Here is a 15,564-nt window from a genome sequence, read left to right as displayed (position 1 = left end):
CAAGCCGGGGATCAAACCTGGGTCTCTGGCATGTGAGACAGCAGTGTTAGCCACTGTGCCACCATGCCACCAAGTCGAGCAGGTGCCAGTGCTTGGAGCGGGGATGTTGCCATGAGGCCTTGTACTTGTCTCTCTGATGGAACAAGGTGTTGGCTATGACGAGGCATGTTCTAGGTATTTTGTCAGAAGTAGAGTACCATTGGTGCTGGGATTACCTACCCCCTTCTGCTGATTTCACCCTCCTTGAAGGTCTGTGTCCTTTCTAACTCTGGCGGTGAAGTCGCCAAGGAGGGTCAGATTGTTGCCCATTAGACTTGGCCAATGATTATTTGAGGGCGGCATAAAATTCCCCTTTGGACACCGTGTAGCTTCCAGTGCAAGGATATACATGCTGAGGAATGTAGCACAATGGTCTGGGCTAGGGTAAGCTGAAGGGGCATGAGACATTTGCTTATCTTGCAAAGGGAGTCTCTGAAATGGCCAACTAGTTTTAATGGCGAAGTCAACACCGTGGAGACAGTGATCTTCTTCTAGTTTACCTTTCCAGAAGAAGATGTATCTGCCTCCTTATTCCTTAAACTGGCCTTTCCCTGCTTGCGGGGTCTCACTTAGGGTGGTGATGCCAATGGTGAAACACCTGAACTCCCGGGCATTGATAGCAGTATGCCATTCCAGTCTGGCACTGGTGAGAGTGTCCATGAGGGTCCTGGCATTTCATGTCCCAAACTTAATTTAAAAGGCTGGGAGATAGATGCGCATTAGTTCTTTTAACCTGGAGTGACCGTTGCATGCCAGCTTTGATGGAACAAGGCCTTGGTCCAGTGGTAAGGGGTCCGAGATGACAGGAAACAAGGCTCCGCTGTATGGGCCTAGGAGTCCAAGCTCACCAAGTTCAACTGTCCTCCTTCTTCCCAAAGAACCTCTCGACTGGAGGTTCACAAAGTGCAGTGGCGGCCTCATGAGCTCATGATGGTGACACTGGCCTCTCCCTGTGCATGACCAGATTGCTCCTCCCTTACTGAGATTGGCACTGTAAACTATCCATTCAAATAAAGCATTGGATACTCAAGCCACATGACTGTAAATTGAGTATCAGCCAGGCAAGCGCAACCAAGTGCCTTTCGTACTATCCTTTGCTGAAAATCAGTCCTATTAGTTGTGAAGACAATGTTTCTGAATAACATCTTAATAATGGAAGCCTAACTATGATGCTAAAGTCAGCAAGACTAGCTGCCGTCAAAGCAGCAACAAAGCAAGATCAAACAACTTCAACTATGCAACTCGGTATGATGGCTATGGAATCACACAACCAAAAAGAAGTGATGGAAAGAGCGTCTGCAAATGAAATTGTTCACAAGCCACAAGGCCCCTGCAGTATTCAAAATAAGCTCATCATTGCAACCACACTGGATCTTACTTCATGCAACAACAGCTTTATGATTCTGAAATCATTGCGAGAATATCTTATAGATTATAGCACACACCAGGAAATTGTCAAGACTAAACAATTCCTTTGAGGTAGGTGTGGTTTCCAGGAATTGACCACATGGTAGATTACAAAATCAATCAGTGTTTGCCATGTCAAGCAACCACAAAATCAAAGCCGGAAAATCCTATGGCTTGGATTCTCTGGTCCTGCTGCAGTGAATGGTGAATGCCAAATTCTCCGTTCTCGCTGGCAGCGGCGGCGGGACAAACGACATTGGAGAATTCCGGCCCCAAGTTATTATGATCTTCTCAAGATGTCTGAACTACGTCGAGGACTATGTATTGAAGGTAGCATTTATTTCTCAGACTTGGACAGTGGTGAGCACCTGCTTTTTGTCATTGAAGACTACAACACCCTCCCAATCATTGAAATGGCTAAGTCCACTTCAACGAAAGCAGATATCCCAAAGCATGGCCAGATTTCGACTTTGTTTGGAGACCCACAAATAATGATAAGTGACAATGGGCCTCCATTCAACAACAATGAGTTCAGGAAATTTGTAAACTACCTTGGCTTCGCTCATCAGAAATCACACCTCATTGGCCAAGGACTGATGGAGAAATTGAGATTAATATCCGCCTTGAAAAATTGCAATGTACAGTTTCAGCTGAGAGCAAGCTGTGGAAGCTAGAGTTATATCGCTTTCTCTTCACCCAACTACTGGAAAGCCACCAGCTACATTTTTGGATATTCTTTGCACACAAATCTTCCTAAAATTTTTAAAGTTTATTTATTATAGTCAACACGGATTCGTGAAGGGTAAGTCTTGCCTCATAAAATTTGATTGAATTTTTTGAGGAGGTAACTCAGTGTGTCGATGACGGTAAAGCAGCTGATGTCATATACATGGATTTTAGTAAGTCGTTTGATAAGGTACCCCATGGTCGGCTCATGAAGAAAGTAAGCAGGTGTGGGATAGAGGGAAATTTGGCCGATTGGATAAGTAACTGGCTATCTCATAGAAGACAGAGGGTGGTGGTGGATGGAAAATTTTCAGACTGGAGACCAGTTACCAGCAGTGTACCACAAGGATCAATGCTGGGCCCACTGCTATTTGTGATCTTTATAAATGACTTGGAGGAGGGGGCTGAAGGGTGGATCAGTAAATTTGCGGATGACACCAAGATTGGTGGAGTAGTGGATGAGGTGGAGGGCTGTTGTAGGTTGCAAAGAGACATTGATAGGATGCAGAGCTGGGCTGAAAAATGGCAGATGGAGTTTAACCCTGATAAGTGTGAGGTGATTCATTTTGGTAGGACAAGTTTGAATGCGGATTACAGGGTCAAAGGTAGGGTTCTGAGAAATGTGGAGGAACAGAGAGATCTTGGGGTTCATATCCACAGATCTCTGAAGGTTGCCACTCAAGTGGATAGAGCCGTGAAGAAGGCCTATAGTGTGTTAGCGTTTATTAACAGGAGGTTTGAGTTTAAGAGCCGTGGGGTTATGCTGCAACTGTACAGGACCTTGGTGAGACCACATTTGGAATATTGTGTGCAGTTCTGGTCACCTCACTATAAGAAGGATGTGGAAGCACTTGAAAGAGTGCAAAGGAGATTTACCAAGATGCTGCCTGGTTTGGAGGGTAGGTCTTATGAGGAAAGGTTGAGGGAGCTAGGGCTTTTCTCTTTAGAGTGGAGGAGGTTGAGAGGCGACTAAATAGAGGTTTATAAGATGATGAGGGGGATAGATAGAGTGGACGTTCAGAGATTATTTCCTCGGGTGGATGTAGCTGTTATTAGGGGGCGTAACTATAAGGTTTGTGGTGGGAGATATAGGAAGGATGTCCGAGGAGGTTCTTTACTCAGAGAGTGGTTGGGGTGTGGAATGGACTGCCTGCTGTGATAGTGGAGTCGGACACTTTAGGAACTTTCAAGCGGTTATTGGATAGGCACATGGAGCACACTAGAATGATAGGGAGTGGGATAGCTTGATCTTGGTTTAAGAAAAGGTTCGGCACAACATCGTGGACCGAAGGGCCTGTACTGTGCTGTACTGTTCTATGTTCTATGTCTATGTTCTATGTTCTATCAACACGTACATGAGTGGGCTGGAAAACAAAAGGAGCGAATAAAAGCAAATACAGAACAAAACATGCAATTTAGAGTTACACAGTTAAAGACAGGAGATAAAGTGTTTGTGAAACATGATAGTCATGTTGGAAAGCAAACAATCGCCCCAAGACATCTAGCCTTTTGTTGTGGCCAACACATCAGGATCAATGATCACTGCTAAGTACAGTTTGCAAATCATCACATGAAAAGATCATTCTTCTAAGCTCCATTCATAGGCATTGATTCCAATTTAGACTTTGACATCTCAGATGAAAAACATGAGTTATATGAGACCTCGCCTCATATCAGACAATATCTACTTATCAGGGAAAACGTTCACCGTACTTAAGTGATTGTGTTATAAAGTGAATTATTTCCAGTGGGTGAACAAACCTTTCAATCTCATTGTACGTGATTAAATGCATTGTTAATTTAATAGAGAAGTTAAAATAGGTAATAGTGTTACTGGTAGAGTTGAATGTTCAAGTTGTTGCTGAAAGAAAAACATGTTGAAGCTTTTCTTCTTGTACTCATCAGTTCAAAAACACAGGCAAATCAAATCTCAAAGAGAACAATTTATACCGCATGAGGGGAGGGTGCTGATTGACTGGCAAGTGGATTGTGATTGATCGGGACATTGCCATGGCAACATCACCACCAATCAGGGGCTACTTTCCATCCAATCAACCCCTCTTCTCATTTGGTAATCATGTATTTCTATCCTAATTAGTGTCAGAGAGTCATAGAGATACACAGCTCAGAAAAAGGCCCTTCATGTCTGCACTTAACTATTCTAATCCCATTTTCTAGCACTTAGCCCGTAGCCCTGTGTACCTTAGCATCACAAGTGCACATCTAAATACTTCTTAAATGTCATGAGTGTCTCTGCCTCCACTGCCTTTTCAGGTAGTGATTCCAGACCCTCCCAACCATCTGGGTGAAAAGGTTTTTTCTCAGATCCCCTTTAAATCTCCTGCCCCTTTCCTTAAATCTATGACCCCTGGTCATTGATCCCTCCACCAAGGGGAAAAGTTTCTTCCTGTCTACTCTACGGATGTCCCTCATAATTTTATACATCTCAGTCATGACCTCCCTCAATCTCCTCTGCTCCAAGGAAAACAACCCCAGTCTATCCAATCTCTCTTCATAAGTAAAAGTCTCCAGGCCAGGCAACATCCTGGTAAATCTCCTTTCCAATTCTATCATATCCCTCCTATAATGTGGATTCCAGAAATTCAGACAATAGTCGAGCTGTGGCCTAACCAATGCTTTATATAGTTCCAGCAGAACCTCCCTGCTGTTAAACTCTGTCTCAGCTATTAAATCCAAGTATACCATATGCTTCCTTAATCATTTTATCCATCTGACCTGCTATCTGAAGGGACCACTGTACATGCACACCAAGGTTGCTCTGATCCACAGTGCTTCCCAGGATCCTGCTATTCATCACGTATTCCCTTGCCTTATTTGTCCTACCCAAGTGCATTACCTCACACTTGCCTGGATTGAATTTCGTTTGCCACTGGTCAGCCCATCTGACCAGCCCGTCTAAATCCTTCGCTAAACTAAGGCTATCCTCCTCACTATTTACTACCCTGCCAATTTTTGTATCATTTGCAAACTTATTGATCAACCCTCCTACGTTCAAGTATAAATCATGAATAGAAACCACAAACAGCAAGGGCCCCAACACTGAGCCCTGCAGAGCCTGACTGGACACAGTTTTCCAGTCAGAAAAAGACCCCTCGACAATCACCCTCTGCTTCCTGCCAGATTAAAAGCTTCAACAGCATGTCTCTTTTTTCAGCAATAGTCACCTTCTGTATTTTGATTTGATTTATTATTGTCACATGTATTAGTACACAGTGAAAAGCATTGTTTTTTGCATGAAGGAAACGAGAGAGTACAGAATGCAGTGTTACAGTCATAGCTAAGGTGTAGAGAAAGATCAACTTAATGCGAGGTAGGTCCATTCAAAAGTCTGATGGCAGCAGGGAAGAAGCTGTTCTTGAGTCAGTTTGTACGTGACCTCAGACTTTTGTATCTTTTTCCCGATGGAAGAAGGTGGAAGAGAGAATGTCCAGTTTGTATGGAGTCCTTAATTATGCTGGCTGCTTTGCCGAGGCAGCAAGAAGTGTAGACAGAGCCAGTGGATGGGTGCAGTTTGCACATTCTCCCAATGTCTGTGTGGGTTTCCTCCGGGTGCTCCAGTTTCCTTCCACAGACCAAAGATTTGATTTGATTTGATTTATTATTGTCACATATATTAACATACAGTGAAAAGTATTGTTTCTTGAGTTCCATACAGACAAAATATACCGTTCATAGAGAAGGAAACGAGAGAGTGCAGAATGTAGTGTTACAGTCATAGCGAGTGTGTAGAGAAAGATCAACTTAATGCAAGGTAAGTAAGTATTGCCAAGTGACTATTCATTCAAATTAAGATTAAGCTTATTAGTTACTGTTTTGGAAACAAACCAGTGTGTTATGGTGACTGAGAAGGCCACAGGGGATGATTGGTCGCACTTACCAGTGGGCTTCATGGAGTACAAGCTGCTTATTGAGTGAATGGAGGACCACTCAATGGGAAGCAGCCAGTGTGAGTTTTAAAGCCTGTAACTTTACCCAGACTGGAGATGTAGGTTCCGAGGTGAAGATTACCTGACTATAAGCAGGTACGGCCTTTTCTATGCAACATAAAGGATGTTGGTGACGGGAAGCTGGTATTTGGCTGAATTAGTACATTGGCGATAAGGAGAAAAACATCTTTTTATCTCCACCTTTCCATCTGGACAACCTCCGAACATCAACAACTTTTCCGGGAAGAGAAAGCCTAATTTTGGGAAATGCGAGCCCTGGGGCAGCATGGTGGCATAGTGGTGAGCATTGCTGCCTCACAGCGCCAGGGACCCGGGTTCAATTCCTGGCTTGGGTCACTGTCTGTGCGGAGTTTGCACGTTCTCCTCATATCTGCGTGGGTTTCCTCCGGGTGCTCTGGTTTCCTCCCACAGTCCAAAGATGTGTAGGTTAGGTTGATTGGCCATGATAAAAATTGTCCCTTAGTGTCAGGGCATTAGCAGGGTAAATATGTGGGGTTACGGGAATAGGGCCTGGGTGGGATTGTGATCGGTGCAGACTCGATGGGCTGAATGGCCTCCTTCTTCACTGTAGAGATTCTATGATTCTGTGACACCAGTGGGGAAGACTGGGCCCAATACACTGAACAATTGTTTTACTTCTAACATGCCAACAACATTGAAGGAAACGCAAAGCGAAAGATGGTATTGCTAACTGTATACGGGGTTCCAACTTTCAGTTTAATAAGAAGTCTGTGCTTTCCGGAGGCCCCTGATTCAAAAACCTTTAATGAATTGATAGACCTGGTAAAAAACCACTGTGACCCGAAGCCCCAGGAATTCTCCCCAGGAATTGCCTCATCATGGCTGGGAGAACCTCTGGGGAATCCATCACTAAGTTCTTGGCTAGGTTGCAGAACACAGTAAGAAGTCTCACAACACCAGGTTAAAGTCCAACAGGTTTATTTGGTCACAAAATCCACTAGCTTCCGGAGTGCTCCTTCTTCGTCAGGTGAGTGGGATTACAGTTCACTAACGGGGCATATAAAGACACAAACTCAATTTACAAAATAATGGTTGGAATGCGAGTCTTTACAGGTAATCAAGTCTTAAAGGTACAGACAATGTGAGTGGAGAGAGGGTTAAGCACAGGTTGAAGAAATGTCTCCAGCCGGGACAGTTAGTGAGATTTTGCAATCCCAGGCAAGTCGTGGGGGTTACAGATAGTGTGACATGAACCCGGTTGAGGCCGTCCTCATGTGTGCGGAACTTGGCTATCAGTCTCTGCTCAGCGACTCTGCGCCATCGTGTGTCGTGAAGGCCGCCTTGGAGAACGCTTACCCAAAGATCAGAGGCCGAATGCCTGTGACCGCTGAAGTCCTCCCCAACAGGAAGAGAATACTCTTGCCTGGTGATTGTCAGGCGGTGTTCATTCATCCGTTATCACAGTGTGGTCTCCCCAATGTACTATGCCTCGGGACATCCTTTCCTGCAGCTTTTCAGGTAGACAACTTTGGCCGAGTTGCAAGTGTATGTACCGTATACCTGGTGGATGGTGTTCTCATGTGAGATGATGGCATCCGTGTTGATGATCCGGCAGGTCTTGCAGAGGTTGTTGTGGCAGAGCTGTGTGGTGTCGTGGTCACTGTTCTCCTGAAGGCTGGGTAGTTTGCTGCGGACAATGGTCTGTTTGAGGTTGTGCGGTTGTTTGAAGGCAAGAAGTGGGGGTGTGGGGATAGCCTTGGCGAGATGTTCGTCTCATTCAATGACATGTTGAAGGCTCCAGAGAAGATGTCATAGCTTCTCTGCTCCGGGGAAGTACTGGACGACGAAGGGTACTCTGTCCGTCGTGTCCCCTGTTTGTCTTCTGAGGAGGTCGGTGCGGTTTTTCGCTGTGGCGTGTCGGAACTGTTGATTGATGAGTCGAGTGCCATATCCTGTTCTTATGTGGGCATCTTTCAGCGTCTGGAGGTGGATCGCAATAGCCAAGTTCCACACTCATGCGAAAAACCGCACCGACCTCCTCAGAAGCCAAACACAGGACGCGGCAGACAGTACATCCCTTCTACACTAGAGGGATTCTATGATTTATGCCCGATACCAATCTGTTCCTCGACATTTTATTGTGAGACCTCTTACCCCAGTCCAACACCGGCATCTCCACATCATAAGTTGCAGAAACCAGCTGAACTCTGTGAATTTGGGCTGTCTCTCAATAAAATGTCGAGGAACAGATTGGTATCGGGCATAAATCATAGAATCCCTCTAGTGTAGAAGGAGGCCATTCAACCCATCGAGTCCGCACCAACCACAATCCCACCCAGGTCCTATATTCACCCAACCCCACATATTTACCCTGTTAATCCCCCTGACACTCGGGTCAATTTTGCATGGCCAATCAATCTAACCTGCACATTTTTGGACTGTGGGAGGAAACTGGAGCACCTGGAGAAAACCCATGCAGACACGAGGAGAATGTGCAAACTCCACACAGATAATGACCCGAGGCTGGAATTGAACCCGGGTCCCTGGTGCTGTGAGGCAGCAGTGCTAACCACTGTGTCACCCCAAATGACCTAACCATCCAAAAGAAGCTGTGAGCAGAACTCAAACTAAGCCATTGGGATAACCTTGTCAGTTGAGAACACAGAAAAAGTGCTCAGGAACTACATGGGGCAACAGGTAGCAATATCTTCCAACTGGGGAGATGTGGAGAACTTCATGTAACTAGTCCTCAATGAAGGATTCTTTCAGTCAGGTATTAAAGAGTCCCATTCGATAAAGGATCCCTAATGTCACCACCAGATAGCTGAGGAATGGCAGTGACAACTCTAAGAGTATTAAAGAACATACTCTAGAGAGATGTTATAGCCAGTCGATGGATTATTGCAAGCACTGTCAAAGGACACAGCCATGGCGATGTTTCAGGAAAAGGCAAAATGTGTGCTGCCTGCCAAAAAAGCTGGCTGGTGCCTGAGCACACCATGCAGGTATCCCCTCTTCCAGAGACAAGGCACTACATCTGAATCATATTGCAACAATGAAAGTTGCACCGAAAATGGTGGAATTACTGATGAATGGCCATCCCTTGAAGATGGTGGCGGACATGGGAGCCGCAGTCTCTATTTTAGTAGAACAGACCTATCATCACCTCCAGCTGGGCATCCAACTCCTGAGGTTGGAAGACATGAAGGCCAGGCTAGCTACCCACATGGGGGAACCTTTATAAGTGACTTATACACAGAAATCAGCTCATTGTGTGTATGGGGACACAGGTTAAGTCTAATGGAGAGAGATTGGCTCCAGCAGTTTCGGCTCAATTGGTTGGAGATCTTCAGGCCAAGGGTAGGGGGACTGTGTGAAGTTATCAGTAGATACCCTGGAGTTTTACAGGAGAGTCAGGGGAAAATAGAAGGAGCCAAGGCCAGGATCTAAATTGACCCCAACGCTACACCTAGGTACTTCAGAACCAGGTCAGTCCCTCACTCCATGCTGGAGAAGGTGGTAACTGAACTAGTTCATCTTTGCAGGGATTATAAACTGGTAGTCAATCTGGTTTCCAAACTGGTTCGGTACCCTATACCCCAGATCGAAGATCTGTATGCCGAGTAAACAGGTGGCAAGACTGGGATAGAGCGAAGGTAGGTAAGATGTTTCCATTAGTAGGTAAGACTAGGATCTGAGGACACAGCCTCAGAGTAAAGGGACAATACTTCAGTGTTATAATGTAACCAACGATAACATTACAATCTGTTATAATGTAACCAATGTTAACATGCTGTGGCAGTCAGCTGACGCACAGACAATGTAACCAATGGCAAAATGATATGGTGGTCAGCTGACCCAGTATAAACAACCGGTGGCATCGATGGAGACTAAACTGGCATGATTTTTGTTTGATTAAAGGACCACACTGCATACCACAACAGGTGTTCCTCCAGCAGAGCTGTTGATGTGACAATGGCTTTGTACCACACATTTAGCCTATTATTCCCAAACTTGGTGGTGATGTTAGAGTCCCAACAAGAAAACCAAAACAGAAGGTTAGATTCCGTTAGGACAGAAATGATTTTTGCAACCAGTGATCTGGATCATGAAAGGAATTCCAGGAAAGATCCCAGATGAATGCCTGCGATCGTTTGAGAAAACAGGACATGTATCTTACAAGGTCAAGGTTCAGGGTAAAACTCTGAAGAAGTACTTAGACCGCCTCAGTGCCAGGCAGTCCTTAGTCGAGCTGACCCCACCATGGACCATGGAAATAGCGGCTGCCAGTGCCAGGCCTCCGCTTGAAGCTGACTCAGTGTTGGCTCCTCCGGATAGTGAAGGTATGGACTCAGAGATGGAGGCTGAAGAAGTGGGCCTCTGGGCTGAAGCAGAACCTGAGGAGGAACCTGCTTTGGTAATTCTGCGATGCTCTCTCTGAAATAAAAAGTCCCCTGTTTGGTTTACTCTGCCTGACCCAGCTCCATCTTCAACAGACCTCCGCCTGAGCACTAAGCGACAGAAAGGACTTCATCGGGTCGGGGAAGGTTATGATGACCACTAAGGCCACAAGGATCATCAATAGATCTGCTGGTGGGTTTCATGGAGTATGAGCTGCCTTATTGAGCAAGTGGAGACCCGTTCAATGGGATGAAGCCAGTGGGGGTTTTTAAGTCTGTAACTTTACCCGGACCGGAAATGTAGGTCCTGACCTGAGGCGAAAACTTCCTGACTGTAAACCACAGGAGCAGCCTTTTCCTTTGGTGCAAAATAAAGGGTGTTGGTGATGGGAAATTGGAGTTTGGCTGATGACTACACATTGAAAAACATGTTGCCTCTCATTTATTAGGAGAGAGAGAATGTACTTTGTCCACATAAGGCTACCATATGCATGTGCCAATAGAGGGAGCCTGGAAAGAGAATTAAGAAATCTATTGCTTTAACAGGATGTGCAATTCTGCTTCTGAATCTCACTGTTCCTTCCTAAGAATTTCATAATTTCTTCCACTTGTTTCCTTGAAAAGTGGGGTGAAATAACCAAACACCTACCCTGTCATTAACTTCCCATTGTTCAAAAACTGACTGCTGCTGACTGTAGGTCTCCTTTTATTTGTTAATTCTGACCATAGAATTCATGGGGTTGGGATCTCTGACATATCTTCCCAAGCATGGATCAGGCTCATTAAAAGAGCCAACCACTTCCTCTCCCTGGAGTATATTCTCTGTAGGTACTTGTGCCATGATGCATGAATATAATCACCCTTACCGAATAAATGGGAATATTTGTTCGCCACCTCAGATGAGGTGATGAATTGCTTAATACCCCCAGTCACCTGAGATGAGCAGCCAAACTAAAACATAGATTCTTATTGTGCCAATTTGAAATAGACAGGGAGTGGCGACATCTCCCAAACTGGCTCGTTTGACTTTATTAAACATCATCAATCGCTGAAACCTGTTCCCTTCCATTTTAAACTGCATCAGTTCATTTTGTTTTAGACTGGAACTCCCAACTGTAGCCCAATCCCAAAATCTTGTGGCAAAAAAATAAAAAGTATTAAAAATCAAAATAATTTACATCTTCATGTTTTCATTTTGCGTCTTGTTATACCATATATTTTGGGGGGGATTCAGTAATTAACGTCACATGCAAGAAAGAGATCTGCAAGGACCTGTCTTCTTAAATTTTCATTCTTCTTTGTGAAGTTCTACCCTGAGGCAAGTGATTTTGCTGCGGCAAGTGATAGGTTATTGCTCAAATCCACTTCAAAATTGGCATTTCTACTGCTTCTGTTATTCAAATTTGTGGGATTTAAGTTTAAATTTATTTATTAGTGTCAGAAGTAGCCTTATGAAGGGAACAGATAAGATAAAAAAGCAGGGAAATTGTTTCCACTGGCGGGTGAAACTAGAACTAGGGGGCATGGCCTCAAAATAAAGAGGAGCAGATTTAGGACTGAGTTGAGGAGGAACTTCTTCACACAAAGGGTTGTGAATCTGTGGAATTCCCTGTCCAGTGAAGCAGTTGAGGCTATCTCATTAAATGTTTTTAAGGCAAGGATAGATAGATTTTTGAACAGAAAAGGAATTAAGGGCTATGGTGAGTGGGCGGGTAAGTGGAGCTGAGTCCACGAAAAGATAAGCCATGATCTTATTGAATGGCGGAGCAGACTCGAGGGGCCAAATGGCCTACTCCTGCTCCTAGTTCTTATGGTAGCCTTAAGTGGACAACATACACAATGTAATTCTCAATACACCACATCTCTCTCCCTCTTAATAAATTAGTAGACTTACATTAACACTGCAATGAAGTTACTGTGAAATTCCCCTAGTCACCACACTCCAGTGCCTGTTCGGGTACACTGGGGGAGAATTTAGCATGGCCAATCCACCTACCAAGCACATCTTTTAGACTGTGGGAGGAAACCAGAACACCCAGAGGAAATCCATGCAGACACAGGGAGAACGTGCAGACTGCGCACATTCAGTGACCCAGGCCAGGAATTGAACCCAGGTCCCTGGCCCTGTGAGGTAGCAATGCTAACCATTGTGCCACTGTGCTGCTGCCTGCTACACACTGATTAGAAATTCATGGAGTTTGTCAAGCAATGTTGTGCAAATCAGCCTCTTAACACTGGATGACACTGGGGGCAACAATATATTAAATCAACATACCGCAAATATTATAAGAAGCTGGATCCAGACAATTGTAATGGCACAAACATAATGAATGTTCTATTCTTCAGAACATAAAGATAAAATATTGACTGCTTCTTGGTGAAATGTCTGCTTCGCATCGTCCTGACCACATGCATGTACTGGAATAAAATGTTATTGCAGGTTATTAATAAAGGAAACCAATAGTCGTATTTTAGAATCCATTTGTTGATTGCATCCTCATTAATGTTTATTTTTTTTATTTTTCTGCAGTTCAACCATTAAAAGAATTAGAAATAAATCTCGAAGAACTCACCCTTTCAGCAAGGCTGCTGGAAATCCCAATCGCAATTTACACAATGCTAATGGTTTTGAATATAATTTGATTAATTTGGTAAGTGACCACAATCATCCCTATGCGTTGTAATCAGTCTAATGCAACGGAGTCGAAGTAGCTACTCATTTCCTTTCTGGGATGGCAACTCTTGCATTCACATTTATTACATGGAAATTGTAAAAATATAACTGGACTTGCTTAAACATTCTCTCATATCTAAGTTTCAGAGATGTTGTATTAATTTAGTCCATTATGTGGGGTGGTTTCTATATTCTGTATTGCTAAAGAATTATTTTACTAATATTTAGATCACCTGGCTTCTTATTCCTCAAAATAGGATTATTTGATAGAAACAAGCTAACAACTAATCTGAATTTAAAATGAAAGAACAATTTTTCTATCATAAGAATAGAAAATGCTGGAAATACTCAGCAGATCTTGCAGCATGTATGGAGAGAGAGATAGTGTTGGGCTGAAGTATACAATGTGCCCCCTGATTCAAAAGTAGGAGGGGAGCCCGCCCGGAGCAATTCGTCACTGGCGGGTGAAACTAGAACTAGATAAGTTCAACAACTCATAGACTGGAGGTGAATTTCCACCCTTTTGGATCAGGAAGGAGGTTCGGCCTCAGAGAGCTCCCAGGGACACTTCATGACAGAGAAATGTGTTGCTGGATCAATATTTATCAATGTGTTTGGGGTTTTCGCCAGATGCCTAGCAGGCAGGCTCCAGCGGAGGATGGTTGAGGAGGTTTGAGAGATCAGTGGGTGGAGGAAAACCAGGGGAATGGAGGTAAAACCTTGAGGAGGGCCCTCAGATGGATTCAGGAGTTTCATTAAGAGGCACCTCTCCTGCCCACCATGTGCAGAGAAACCTGCTGCCAGGGTGGCCTCTTGGCGTGGGACTCTCCCACCACCAGTTACATCCCAATGGATGAGGCACCTTTATGAAATGCCCACTTAAGGACTTCAATTGGTTCACTGGTGGATGGGCCAACCAGCACCACCCCTATCACTGGTATAGTTTTGCTGGAGGGTGGGTAGGCAGCGGGTATGTTGGCCCCTAGATTTAACGAAACCTCTTGCCTTCAAACCTGCTGGCGGGAAATGCAAAATTCCGCCCAAAGTTTAAGGTCAATAACCTTATATCAGCTGCTCAAGCAGCTGACATCAATACTTCTGATGAAAGTTCGACTTGGAATGTTGGCTGGAATTTTCAGACGGTTCACACCAATGGGATCCCCTGTTTGGAGAATTGGAGATTTGGCTGAGCGCCAAATTCTCCGCCCTCACTTGCAGCGGAGGTGGGGTGTGGACAGTCGGAAAATTCCGGCCGTTAATTCTGTTTCCCCCTCCCCAGGTGCTGCCAGACCTGGAGAGTATTTCCAGCATTTTCTCTTTTTACTTCAAATTTCTAAGCATCCCCAGTGTTTCACGTTTGTGTTAGAACAGATTTTCTGGCTAATAGCACTGGCACAGAGTGAATAAATAGGAGACAGAAATTCAGGTAGAAATCTTTTCTTGCTGAATTCTATTCTATTCCACTGATCACCTTCTGGCCCATGCACAGTTCTTTTGTCCAAAAGAGATAATTGCCTCATTTCAATATGAAAACAAAATTTCAAATTTGATTAAAATGATTGCAGGTACAATTGCCTGGTCTTTCAAGAGGGATTCAGATTGTCTCTATACAATGGGGGATGAGAGTGAGACTGAAGACATCTCTGTCAGTAGAAGCAACAGCCTATTTGGACCATGTGTGAAAATAGACTTAAACTTTCGGAATTGCTCAGGACTTTTTTCGGTGTTTTACTTTTGGAGGAATTTAAGTGAACTTTTGTAAAAGTAAGATTTATCACGATTATATATATATATATTTATTTGGGAGATGGTAATGTGTTATCAGGAAGAAGAAAAGTCAGAAGAAGTGGAAAGAAGAAGGGATGTGATATCGGTTCAGTTGCAACAGAAGAAGATTATCCTTAACCGTGTAACTGTGGGGGTGATTTTCTGGCCTTGCCGTGCCTGGCGCAGATTGCACTGATCCCGGAAAATTGCGTGCAGGCCTAAAAATGGGTTTCGCGCCCAGTACCAAATGATTTGCAATCGTCCCGTTCTCTTTCTACTGGCGCAAACTGGATCGCGCCTAGGAAGGGTGCGAAGTTGATTAGCATATTTAAAGTCGCATTTAAATTTGCCTTTCAAGGCAGGATTCTCCGAGCTCCCAGGATCTTCCGACCCTCAGGCGCGAGCCCAGTGAGAATCACTAATAGTCTCCACCAGCGGAGACCAGGCATCATGGCCATTGAAGCCCCTGGGTGGTCGGGGACATGGCTGGGCTGTGCCCATCTGACAGTGTCCACCTGGCACAATGGCAGTACCAACATCCATCAATGTGACTGTCTGAGCACCTGTAAGAATAACTGTCCTCGTGAACTATAAAGGGTAAACCTTTAGAAACAAAAGAGAA

This window comes from Mustelus asterias, chromosome 14, assembly GCF_964213995.1.
Source record: "Mustelus asterias chromosome 14, sMusAst1.hap1.1, whole genome shotgun sequence".
NCBI classification, from domain to species: Eukaryota; Metazoa; Chordata; class Chondrichthyes; order Carcharhiniformes; family Triakidae; genus Mustelus; species Mustelus asterias.
Note: the sequence above shows the minus strand (reverse complement) of the source record.